This window comes from Rana temporaria, chromosome 9 (assembly GCF_905171775.1).
Source record: "Rana temporaria chromosome 9, aRanTem1.1, whole genome shotgun sequence".
Lineage (NCBI taxonomy): Eukaryota > Metazoa > Chordata > Amphibia > Anura > Ranidae > Rana > Rana temporaria.
The window spans coordinates 172,746,249-172,760,357 of NC_053497.1; positions in this window are offsets into that span (position 1 = coordinate 172,746,249).

The window sequence follows — 14,109 nt, forward strand, 5'->3', positions numbered from 1 at the left end:
TCTCTAACTTGCGGCGGCGTAGCGTAAATGACCTGCGCTACGCCGGTACAAAGAAGCGCCGCTCTACCTGAATCCGGCTTATAATGTGGAAAATTTCAAAGGGTATGAATACTTTTTCAAGGCACTGTATATACAGAGCTGCATTACCTGTGTCTTGTTGTATCAGCTTGGAGTTCAGCTTTTATGTATTTCTTCATCATGCTTATTATAACCTTCTTTTACATAAATCAGATTATGAAAATTATGTAATGAAGGCATAGCGGCTCTTTGGTAGACCAAAGAGCATTAAAAGTCATGAACAGAATTTTTCCCCTTTTTTTTTTTTTAACAATTTTTTTTTTTTGTTGCATGGTGTTCACATTTGCGTTTCATTTTCCCAAAATGATGGCTCTTCACTTTTACCATATAAGATAAAACAGGAATAAAGCAGCGAGCTGCCCCATTGCGCCGCCGCCTCCAGCAGTATCCATAGTGAATTAGATTAAATTGAGGTAGAATAATTTTCGCTCTCCCAGTCTCTCCATTCCGGCTGTTTTTATCCAGCACATCTCCTTGACTTCAAATTACTTTTACTTGCCTGTAGCTTTTTTTTTTTCTTACCCTAAATATTAGCTTCCAAATATAGGCCTCCTCGCTCTCGAACTTCATCAGTTTTCTCCGGGCGCCGCGTTGCTCTTGGTGATGACAGGCAGTAAAAAGACATCCGTTGGTGAGGACGATGGCTTATTAGTGCCGCGGTGTCTCCAGGTGATACACGGTAACAAGCTGCTGTCCCTGGGTGATACGTTGTAAAAAGCTGCTGTCCCCGGGTGATACGTTGTAAAAAGCTGCTGTCCCTGGGTGATACATTGTAACAGACCGGTCACCTGGCGGATACAATTCAGGCAGCAGGTGCAGAAGGTGACTTGAAATTACATGGCCATTACTCAACAGGAACATACACTTATGTTTTTTAAAACGCTTGCGGTGATAGCGAGGAATGTATTTTGGAATATCACAGGGAGGTTCATTTTGCAATATAACAGGGAAAAAAAAGGTAAAAGATTGGCTGAAGGTGCATATTTCACTGTCTCTGGAACTTTCTAAGCTATTTTATGTGTAAAGGGAAAGTATAAGGGATTTTGGTTATTATTATTTTAGGATTTATAAACTGATGTCATATATGTATAAGTATATCCACTTAAGCACCGGACCAATATGCTGCCTAAAGACCCAAGGTGTTTTTACAGTTCGGGACTGCGTCGCTTTAACAGACAATTGCGCGGTCGTGCGACGTGGCTCCCAAACAAAATTGGCGTCCTTTTTTCCCCACAAATAGAGCTTTCTTTTGGTGGTATTTGATCACCTCTGCGGTTTTTATTTTTTGCGCTATAAACAAAAATAGAGCGACAATTTTGAAAAAAATTCAATATTTTTTACTTTTTGCTATAATAAATATCCCCCCAAAAACATATATATAAAAAAAAAATGTTTCCTCAGTTTAGGCCTATACGTATTCTTCTACCTATTTTTGGTAAAAAAAATCGCAAAAAGCGTTTATCGATTGGTTTGCGCAAAATTTATAGCGTTTACAAAATAGGGGATAGTTTTATTTTATTTTTTTTACTACTAATGGCGGCGATCAGCGATTTTTTTTCGTGACTGCGACATTATGGCGGACACTTTGGACAATTTTGACACATTTTTGGGACCATTGTCATTTTCACAGCAAAAAATGCTTTTAAATTGCATTCTTTATTGTGAAAATGACAGTTGCAGTTTGGGAGTTAACCACAGGTGGCGCTGTAGGATTTAGTGTACACTTAGTGTGTGTTTACAACTGTAGGGGGGTGTGGCTGTAGGAATGACATCATCGATCGAGTCTCCCCTATAAAGGGGATCACTCGATCGATGCAGCGCCATAGTGAAGCACGGGGAAGCCGTGTTTACATACGGCTCTCCCCGTTCTTCAGCTCCGGGGAGCGATCGCGACGGAGCGGCTATAAACAAATAGCCGCGCCATCGTCCCGGATCGCTCCCCGAGGGAACCCGACCGCCGCGTGTAGGGGGGGGTCCTGATCGGACCCCCGACCCACGTCTAGGCAGGCACGTACAGGTACGTTGATGTGCCTGTCCGTGCCAATCTGCCGACGTATATCTACATGCAGAGGTTGGGAAGTGGATATATATATGTGTAGCGCCTGTGTACTTATCAGTACAGGTGCTATCGTTAAATTTAATGGGATGAGAGACTTACTTGCTCTCATCCATGTTGATTAGTTTAAATTTGGCTGTTGCCAGCCCTGAACTGTCCTGTGGGTCATTCTGTGTTTCAGAGATGCAGTTTCATCTCTGGGTGGCAGGTGGCGCCAGAGGGGTCCGGGCGGAGCCGCTTCTCCCCAGCAGCCAATTAGAGGATGTTTTCCCTCGCGGAGCATGCTGGGGAGGGGTATTTCTGTGGCGGAGGTCTTGGCTCTGGGTTCTTCGCGGGTTCCTGGTTCCAGGTGCGGCACCCACCTTTAGGGTGTGCGCACATCACGTGCCCCAGCCATATGGCCTACCAGGCCGGGGCGCACGTGCTACGCGGAGTTCCTGACTCTGGGCCCTCATGGCCTGGAGCAACTGATGCTGTTAAGGGTCCCCAGTGACTTACTGGGTGCCCCATCTCTATTGAGAGGATCCCAAGCGAGTTGTGCTGTTCAGTGGGGGATCGGTCTGAGAAGAGCCCGGAGGCAGGTGATCCAACAGGGCTTGAACAAACCATCTGGGATCTGGGCACCGGACACTGACAGGTTGTAATCTGCAACCTGTCAGTCGGTGGCCCCAAATTACACACTACGCACTAGGCCTGTGGCAGAGGTCTCACCCAGAAATCCTAATTCTGATAGAGCCAAGTCTGTGGCAGAGACTTGTTCCTTCCCAGGAAAGCTAAGTGACGCTCTGGCTGCCAGGCCTGTGAGAGGGACCTGTCCAGCGGCACTTTACCCACTTCGGCTAAAGCGGCGACGAGAAAAGAGTTACTACTGGAGGCGGGACTGCTTCTATTCATCCATTGCCTGTATCTGCAAGGTTATTCTTACTTTCACCAACCTGTCCTATCTACCTCAAGTTGACGGTTGGTCGTGTTGGGCCAGAATAAAAGCATTGAAAATGTCAATCAACTGTCTGGACATTCCGTCATTTGCTCTCACTGCCATCATCACCCCTAGACACATCACGGAGGTAACTTAAATACGCCGATCCCAAATCTAACCAGCGCCCCCTGAGGGGGTAGCGCTACACGTGGGGGCTCGTCCGGGATTCGGCTGTTACCCTTGGCAACGAAACCATGAGTTACTTTATTATCAAGAGCAAGGAGTGTCGTGTGTTGAACTGTGTGGCAAAGAGGGAGTTAACCTCGATAGCCAGAGCCTGGGCATACGTGCAGCGGAGTGCGTGCCTGCGACGTGCCCAGACAAGTTCTTCAAGTGGGAGGAGTCACCCACCCCTGCTTGAGACGTAGAGTAAAAGTTTTGCGCCAAACCAGCAGACCAACGCCCTACTTGCGAGAGAGAGAGATCACGTGTACGATGTCCGCTCCCTCGCTGCCGTTTGTCGCCTCCCAGCGATTGAGGCCCCCTATGTCTATGCCGGGGGTCTCCACCATGTCTGCTGATGCCGGAATACCCCTTACAGATACGGGGATCTGCCTGTCTACGGAGGGACAGTTTGTGCTTTTCTCCAGCGGAGGATCGGAGGGCCTTGGACTGTCCTGCCCTCGGTGTACGGAGCTGGCCGTACGATTGATGCCCTTTGCCCGGTGCCAAAGATGTCGGACATACCTCTTTAAAACCAAGTCACCTGCTGAAACCCCCCGGGGAGTACCGGGTAAATTGGATCTCCGGGACTGTTACCGCGGAGGAGGAAGCCACATGGCCGGAACCCTCCCCGTCGGTGGAGATCGTGAAGTCGGAGGCTGCGTAGTCCGAGGTCATCGCCGTTTCGTCTTCCCTGACCCTACTGTCGGCTACCTCGCCATCCCGCTCACCGGAGGTAAGCCCGATAGACAAGACGGAACAAGATGACGGCCCGACCAGTGCACAGACCGAAGCCTTACCGGAGACCACCACAACTACAGCGGTCTCCGTGTGGCGTGCTACCCCACGTTTAGCCTGAGGAGCGGGGGCGTGGGAGCCGATCAGAGCCGTTCAGAAAGTCTAGGAAATACTCAGTTCCCAAGCCTTTTTGAGGTTTTCTGAGTTTAGACAAGCTGTTTCTGTGCCTTTCCGAGTGTTTCAGAGGCTCTCTGGCGTCCCCCAACTCTGTCCACATGTGTATTGCATGCCATAGAAGTCAATGTCGAACAAATTATTTTAGTTTCCATTGACTTCAATGGAGAAATTCGCTTTGATATGCGAGTGCTGAAACGGATCCTGGAACGGATTATGCTCGTAATCCAAGGTTCCACTGTATAAGAAAAAAATCCCTGATATCGAGACACTGATATAAATCCAACAATTGGGCAGATTTACCAAAACTGGAGCATGCAAAATCTGGTGCAGCTCTGCATAGAAACTTATCAGCTTCCAGGTTTTATTGTCAAAGCTTAATTGAATATAGTGCTACCCCCTCAGGAGCCGCTGGTTGTTTTGGGATCGGTGTATTAAGTTATCTTCAATCGTTTTCTAGGGTAATTGTAGTGAGTAGAGCAGTAAACGAATTACCAATCAGCAGATAAGATTTTCTGAATGCTTTATTGTCTCGGCCCAACACGACCAACATCAACATGAGATAGGACAGAAAAGGTTGATGAAGTAAGTGAACCTTGCAGTATCAGGCTTGGATGAGAGACGAGCAATCCTGCTCTCAGTAGTAGTAGATACAGTTCGTCGCCACTCTAGCCAGAGTGGGTAAAGTGCCCCCGGACAGACTCCTGCCACGAGCCTGGCAGCCAAAGTGTCACTTTAAGGTTGCTGGAAGGAACAGGCCTCTGCCACAGGCCTGGCTCTAGTGGGGCCTCTGCCACAGGCCTAGAACTTGGATGAGCGGAATAGTTGAGCTTGTCCTCCCAGTAAATTGTGCTTTGGGGTCACCGTCTGACAGTACTAAGGTTATCTGTCAGTATTCGGTCACCCAGATCCCCAATGGTTCGTTCAAGCTTCTCAGACAACCTGCCTCTTGGTTCTCCTTGAGCCGATCCCCCACCGCACAGCACGCAGCTTGGGATCTCTTCAGTAGAGTTGGGAACCCAGTAAGTCACTGGGGCCCCTGGTAGCATCAGTTGCTCCAGGCCATGAGGGCCCAGAGTCAGGAACTCTGCGTTGCGCGCAACCCCAGGCCAGTGGTGGGCCCCGTGATGTGCGCACACCCTGAAGGTGGGTGCCGCACCCGGAAACCAGGAACCCGCGAAGAAGCCAGAACAACGGCTTCCACCACAGAAATACTCCTCCCCAGCATGCCCCGTGAGGAAAAACTCCTCTAATTGGCTGCTAGGGAAAAGCGGCTCTGCCTGGACCTCTCTGGCACCACCTGCCGCCCAGGGATGGTGTCTCATGCCTAGAACGCAGTCTAGCACACAGAACAATCCAGATTTGGCGACAGCCAAATTTGACATAATTCAGAATGAGAGCAAACTATCTCTCTCATTCTCCCACTAACTTTAGCGTAGCGCATTTACTGAAAGTAAGGGGGCGCTACATGAACAATCTGAAGTCAGATGCTGATTGGCTACTGTGCATTTAGTAAATCTCCCCTAAATGGCTCTAACTCTAAAAACGTAAAAATGTCTGCCATTGGGTTTGAAGTGAACCGAGTGATTCCCTTTTCTAATTTCTGCCATATAGCGTATTTATCGGCATATAACACGCGCAGGCGTATAACACGGACCCTAACTTTAAGAGGGAAGTTTCAGTAAAAAAACTTTCCACAGCCCCTTTGCGTATAACACACAGGCAGGGCCGTTTGAAGGAATTTGGGGGCCCCAAGCACCCCCCCACCCCGCACGCAAAGCCTACGTTAGCGATTCACTAATTTTTTACACCCATGTTCTTTTTCTTTTCTGACCTCCCCTTCTTCCCTGTAGGTTGCCGCTGTAGCGTGGCCGAGCTTCTCTTCCTCCTGTCAGATAGCGCCCGGGTCGTGTACCGCACGATACAGGAGATTCCGTTTCCTGTTCCCGGCCGGACTGAAAGGAAGTGAGCACTCGGTGTGCACTTCCTGTCAGTCCGGCCGGGAACAGGAAACGGAATCTCCTGTACCACGCGCGGTAACCGGCCGGACTGACAGGACTCCATGAGGAAGGAAGAGGAGGTCGGCCACGCTACAGCCTGGGAATGGGAAGTTGGGGGCCCCAGGCCAGCTCGGGGCCCCAAGCAATTGTTTGTTTTTGCCTGTCCTGTAGCGATGGGCCTGCACACAGGCACAGTTTACCCTCTATTTTCAGGGTAAAAAAGTGAGTGTTATACGCTTATATATCCTGCATATGTGTGCTGATATCCTAATTCAGATGTAAATTGATTGCAGAGGAGACAGCTGTTCTGATTATTGGCACTAATTTCGATACTAAACGGGTTAATAATGTAAAAGGCAAATTACCCCCTGAAGGGCCCTGTGCCCTTGCTACTCGGCATGTTCTGATATATGGCTATTACCCAGTCTAATATAGTTAATAAAGGACTTTAAAGGTCATTGACTGCCATGAAAAATATGCAGATTTTCAGTTCAGAAAAAACTTCCATTTACTATTTCGTATTTTCTGCCTGAAACATAATTGGAGTTCAATTTTCTCTTTTCTCGCTTATATTTAACTCCCATTTTGTGGTTCTTCACTTTGCTGAATCCTTCTGGTGATCCATTTTCTTTCCTTGTAAAGGTGAAATCTAATGTACCTGGGCGACCCTGGTCCCTTCCCTACCCCCTCTCCTCATCTACAAGCTAATAAATAATTTAACCACTACAAGAGCTGACAAGTTAAAATCAGTATTTTTTGCTAGAAAATGACTTAGAACCCCCAAACACAGGGGGGCAGATTCAGATAGAGATACGACGGCGTATCTCCTGATACGCCGTCGTATCTCTGAGATCCGACGGTCGGATCTATGTGACTAATTCATAAGGCCTCGTACACACGACCGAACATGTCCGCTGAAACTGGTCCGTCTGTACGGCCGACCGACAATTTTCCGGCGGATCGGACAGGTTTCCAGCGGACAAATGTTTCTTAGCATGCTAAGAAACATGTCCGCTGGAAGCCTGTCCGTCGGACATGTTTGGTTGTCTGTACGACTCACCGGACATGTCCGCTTGGCCGAAAGCCCTCGCATGCGTTGAAGTGATTCGACGCATGCATGGAAGCATTGACCTTCCAGGGTCGCGCACGTCGCCGCGTCATCGTCGTGGCGACGGCACGGCCACGTCACATGGTGTGTACAGCCATCAGACCAAAATCCGCCAGCGGACATGTGTACGAGGCCTTAGAATCGGTTACGCATACAGTAGATCTCCCTTAGATCCGACAGGTGTAAGTGACTTACACCGTCGGATCTTAGACTGCAATCTCCCGCCGGCCGATAGGTGGCGCTTCCATTTGTATACGCAACGAATATGCAAATGAGGAGATTCGCCGATTCAGAAACGAACGCCCGCCCGTCGTTTTTTTTTTTACGTCGTTTGCGTTCGGCTTTTTCCGAGGGATAGTTACCCCTGCTATATGCGGCGTATCCTATGTTAAGTTTTTTAATTATCATTGTCGGTCAGTGCCAGTGTATTTTAGGTACTCCGGCTCTTTTGACCCGAAAGTGGCACAACATTCCCTTTAGGGAAATTTTACTTTTAACCTTCCCCAATTTCATGCCCTTGCTCCCTTTTTTGCCACAGCCGATGTTTTGCTACAGTAGCATTGAGAGAACACACATACCTCTAGCGGAAGCTTTGCACAGTGTATTTGCCAAGTCACTAAGGTGCAATATGAGCTCTGCGTAATTATGTTTGCGAACGCGCAGCTGAGGTACACAGCCGTGCAGATGGCCGGAGCTCTGGGCCGCCGGTGCCGTATAAAATGACATTTCACGGCTCCCGAGCGATAGGGAATTTTTTTTTTTTTTTTTTTAATTAAACGCTCTTCTCTTCGGGTTGGATGTTGCTTGGCAAGGTGGAAGTAAAACAAAAAGCAGGAACAAAAAAATAAAAAAAACACTTTTATTTTTCGTGTTACAGAAACAGGCACCACACTGTTCATAAAAAGGAAGCGCGTTCCATAAAAAAATAAATAAAAAAAGAAAGTAATGTTTGTGATATGTAATAAAGTCAGCATATGCAAATGTCCCCGGTGCAAATGAACCGCTTTGATATAATTTGGAAACATTGCAAGGATCTAACCTTTCCTCTAGTCTGTTCATTCATAATTTACCCACATGATTAAATGTCAGTTTTTCTTCAAATAAAATCAACACAACCCTTGGGGGGATTTTTGCCAAATATTTGAAGATTAATGCTTTGACTTTCGTTTTTTTTAATATTTATTTATTTTTTATTTTTTTGCTGTGAAATTTGACTTGCGCATATTAATTGCATTCAAACACCTGGGAATTTGAAAATTAGATTAGGTCCTACCGAGTCATTCAGAATGTTAACAACATAACTGGGAAAAAATATCTTTGATTTTATTATATATTTTTTTATTTTTTTTAACCACTTAAGAGCCGGTTCACACTGGGGCGGCACGACTTTGGGGGCGACTCGGCAAGGCGTCCCGGAGACGACTTCAGAGGCAACTTGCAAAATGAAGTCGCCCCCGAAGTCGTACAAGAACCTTTTTCTAAGTCGGAGCGACTTGCGTCGCTCCTATTAGAACGGTTCTATTGACTACAATGGGACGCAACTTGTCAGGCAGCGGAGTGTGTGAACCGGGTCTAAAGGGGTTGTAAAGGAATTTTTTCCCCCCTAAATAGCTTCCTTTACATTAGTGTAGTCCTCCTTTACTTGCCTCATCTTTTCATTTTGCTTTTAAATGTCCTTATTTCTTCTGAGAAATCCTCACTTCCTGTTCTTCTGTCTGCAACTCCACACAGTAATGCAAGGCTTTCTCCCTGGTGTGGAGAAAGCCTCTTGAGGGGGGGAGGGGGCGAGCAGGCAAGTCAGGACACTCTCTACTTTGCAGATAGAGAAAGGAGCTGTGTGTTAGTGGGCGTCCTGACTCTCCTGCTCGCCCCCTCCCCCCTTAAGAGGCGTTCTCCACACCAGGGAGAAAGCCTTGCATTACTGTGTGGAGTTACAGACAGAAGAACAGGAAGTGAGGATTTCTCAGAAGAAATAAGGACATTTAAAAGCAAAATGGAAGGATGAGGTAAGTGAAGGAGGACGGCACTAAGGTAAAGGAAGCTATTTAGGGAAAAAAAAAAATTCCTTTACAACCCCCTTACGTCCAGCCCCATTCACGGACGACTTACGCAAACGACGTAAAATTTTCAAAATTCGACGCGGGAACGACGTCAATAATTAACATTGGTACACCGCATGTACGCCTCATATAGCAGGGGTAACTTTACGCCGGGAAAAGCCTAACGTAAACGGCGTATCTGTACTGCGTCGGCCGGGCGTACGTTCGCAAATTCGCGTATCTAGCGGATTTACATATTTTTTACTAAATAAACAAAATAATTGAAAAAATGCATTTTTCTTTGTTTCTGTTATAAAGTTTTGCAAAAAAATAATCTTCCTTCATAAATTTAGACCAAACTGTATTCTGCCACATTTCTTTGGTGAAAATAACCCAAGACCTCTGCCACCAAGACCCCCTGCCTGAAGGCAGGGGGTCTTGGAGGCAGGGGACGATGGAGGCAGGGGGAGATTGGAGACAGGGGACGATGGAGGCAGGGGGAGATTGGAGACAGGGGACGATGGAGGCAGGGGGAGATTGGAGGCAGGCGGAGATTGGAGGCAGGGGGAGATTGTGGCACTGGAGAGGGGGGTGAAGGCAAGGGGTGTTGGTGGCAGGGGGAGATTGTGGCACTGCAGAGGGGGGTGAAGGCAAGGGGTGTTGGTGGCAGAGGGAGATTGTGGCACTGCAGAGGGGGGTGAAGGCAAGGGGTGTTGGTGGCAGGGGGAGATTGGAGGCAGGGGGAGATTGTGGCCCCGCGGAGGGGGGTGAAGGCAGGGGGTCTTGGTGGTGGTGGGGGTTGGAGGCAGCGGATAATGGAGGCAGGGGGAGATTGTGGCACCGCAGAGGGGGGTGAAGGCAGAGGGGAATGGAGGCAGGGGGTGATGTGACTAAATAATTTGCCCTTATTATATCGAAAATAACAAAAAAAATTTTTTTTACCTGAATACCTACCTTAAATCACATTGCTATTGCACCTAAAAATGTAATTTAGTAACTTTCGTGAAATGCCAGTAAAAACGTGGCTGCGCCAGTAAATTTCCGGTGTCGTGCCAGTAAATTTCAATCTGGTAGATTGGCAACACCGGTGTGTTCTCGGGTATGTTGGTTAGGCCCCCGCCTACACGGGAAGCGTTGGGTCTCTTCAGAGAGACCACTGCTTCCACACAGAGACCAAGGGTCCTTCTTTGCCAGCATACTGGCAGAGGACTCTACTCAGACTGTGGCTACTTTCCAAATAAAACGAACTTTAGTGACTTTGCTTCACTTTTTTTTTTTTTGTATGTGTTTAGCCGAGTGAGACCTAAAGTTCATTTGGGCTTTAAAGTCGGCAAACAAATTTTTCCGTTTTGCCCCCGCGCCATCAGTCTCTGTCACTTCATTCCGCACACAGATATTCCTGCTATTAATGCGTGCTCCGGAACTCTCCGCTAATATTAGCAGGGTGCGCGGTAATACAGGGACCCCCTCCCGTTCTCGGTACATGTTCTTCAATCAGAGCCATGCTCCTTCTTCCCCCAGGTAACGTTGGTAATTATTGTGTTTCTTTTTACCTCCTGTGGGCAAAGGCAACAACATTAATCTTGCTGACAACTCTTGGCTAAGAGGAACCTTTTTAAGCAAAGGAAGTTCATGCAGAAATTGTTCTCCGTACCCCATAGGCGTTTTTTCGACACCCCCTCCCCCCCCACCACCACCACCGAAGCTGCTTATCTGCACAGAGAGGAAGGGTGGAACACAAGACTTAATATTATCTTTCACAATACAAAGAGGGGGGGATAATTGCACCCTATGGAAGCATTTACATTAAACACCGCTCACAATGTTCCTTTAACCACTTCAGCCCCCGGAAGCATTTACCCCCTTCCTGGCCAGAGCTTCTTTTTGCGATTGGGCTTTGCGTCGCTTTAACTGACAATTGCGCGGTCGTGCGACGTGGCACCTCAAAAAAATTGGCGTCCTTTTTTCCCCACAAATAGAGCTTTTTTTTGGTGGTATTTGATCACCTCTGCGGTTTTTATGTTTTGCGCTATAAACACAAAAGAGCGACAATTTTGAAAAAAAGCAATTATTTTAACTTTTTGCTATAATAAATATCCCCCAAAAATATATAAAAAAAATTAAAAAAATTTCTCAGTTTAGGCCGATACGTATTCTTCTACATATTTTTGGTAAAAAAAAAAAAATCGCAATAAGCGTTTATTGATTGGTTTGCACACAAGTTATAGCGTCTACAAAATAGGGGATAGTTTTATGGCATTTTTATTAATATTTTTTAACAAGTTATGGCGGCGATCTGCGATTTTTATTGTGACTGCCACATTATGGGAAAAAAAAACAATGGGCCAGATTCAGAAAGAATCGCATAAGTTTGGGCGGGCGTAGCGTATCTCATATACACTACACCGCCGTAACTTAGGCCCCATACACACGATAGAATCCATCCGCTGAAAAATCCCAGCGAATGGGTTTCAGCGGATAGATCCTATGGTGTGTACACTCCAGCGGATCTGTTTCCGCGGATATTTATCCCCTGGGATGGATTTCCAGCAGATAAATATTTGATGACATGCTATCAAATCTATCCGCTGGAATCCATCCCAACGGATGGATCCGCTGGTCTGTACAGACTCACCGGATCCATCCGTCCGAAGGGATCCCCCGCATGCGTCGTACTGATTCGACGCATGCGTGGAATTCCTTATATGACAGCGTCGCGCACGTCGCCGCGTCATAATCGCGGCGACGGCGCGACACGTCATCGCCAGAGGATTTCGGCGCGGATTTCGATTCGATGGTGAGTACACTCCATCGCATGGAAATCCGCGCAAATCCTCGAGAGGATTTATCTGCAGATACGGTCCGCTGGACCGTATCCGCGGATAAATCCTCTCGTGTGTATGGGGCCTTAGAGAGGCAGGTACCATATTCAGAAACAACTTGCGTCCTAAGTTACGGCGGCGTAGCGTATATGGGCCGGCGTAAGCCAGCGTAATTTAAAGTAGGTTGGCAGTGGGCGTGTTTTATTAAAATGAACCGTGACCCCATGCAAATGAGGGGCCGAACGAACGGCGCATGCGCCGTCCGTGGATATATACCAGTGCGCATGCTCAGTATCACGTCGCAAATACTCAATGCTTTCGACGTGAACGTAACTTACGCACAGCCCTATTCACGTACGACTTACGCAAACAACGTAAAATACGACGCTGTTATGAGGTTTTCGACATCCATACATAACATGACTTACCCCTGCTTTATGAGGGGTAAAGTTACGCCGGACTGACGCCTTACGTAAAAGGCGTAGCTAAATCCGACGGGCGCAAGTACGTTTCTGAATCGAGTATCTACAGCAAAGGAGATAACGGGCATCCTTGTCTGGTGTCAGTACTCACAGGGAACGATGGCGACAAAAAGGAGGACATCTAAACTTGGGAGGAGGGTCGGGAGTACAGGCCGTGTAGTCAGGGCCGTCTTAATAGCAGCATGGGCCCCTGGTCAAAGTAACGCCTTGGGGCCCCTAACAGCCTGTCCCAATTTATGCACCTACTCTCAAGAATTATAGTATAAATAGTTGATAGAATTAAACATAATAAAATAGATTTTAAACAATAATAAAACATGCCATAAATCAAAGACTAATCAACACAAAGGGCACAGTACAGGGGGGCAGAATACTGGGTTCAGGAGGGCACAGTACAGTTTATGGGACTCTGGCCGGGACATGACCATCCCGGGACAGCTTAGTAGAAAGCGTGACTGTCCCGGCAAGTATGATGTAATGCAAGTGCCCAGAGGTGCCCATACATGACAGCCCTGCGTGTAGTGCTGCCAGAAAGGGGCCTTAAATCCATAATTAGAGAGGGTAGCAAACATAAAGGTCCAGCTGAGCAGATCAAAGGCTTTTTGAATGTCCAGGCTCAAAATTAGGGATAGGCGAGATGTTTTATTTAACAAGTCGATAAGATCAATGGTATAGCCGTCACAAAGCCTACTTGGTCCTTATGTATGAGTCTAGGGATTATATGGGATAGTCTGTTGGCCAAAATTTTTGTAAATATCTTGTAATCAGAATTAAGTAAAGCAAAGGGTCTGTTATTGTTAGGGAAGGAACGATCCTTACCAGGTTTTGGGATCACAGAGATGTGGGCATGAAGAAATTGGAGATGGGCAATAGTTAATTTGAACAATGAGGTGAATAGAGATATTAAGCGTGGGCTTAAAATGGGGGGGGGGGGGGGAGTTTTATAATATGAGTAAGGCAAACCTTTTGGGCCAGGGGATTTGTGAGTTGGGAGGTTTTAGACTACTTCAGCTAATTCTTCGGGGGTGACCACAGAGTTCAAGGATGAAAGATGGTCTGGGGAGAGTTTAGGTAGGCATAAGGATTCAAAAAAAGGAGTCAAATTTTGCTTGTGTGAAGTGGTAGTTGGGTCCGTTTGTAGGCAATTATACAATTAGGCCCAGATTCTCGTAGGCCTCGAGTTTGAGGCGTCGTATCTATGCGCCCGATTCTTGGAATCAGTTACGCATAGATTTGTGTTAGATCCGACCGGCGTAAGTCTCTTATCTATGCGGCCGGCGCTTTTTTTTACGTCGTTTACGTTAGGCATTTTTGGGTGTAAAGTTACCCCTGCTCTATGAGGCGTAGTTGAGGCGTACCAATGTTAGGTATGGACATCGGAACAGCGTCATATTTTTCACGTTTTACGTCGTTTGCGTAAGTCGTCCGTGAATGGGGCTGGACGTAAGTTACGTTCACGTCGACTAGGCAT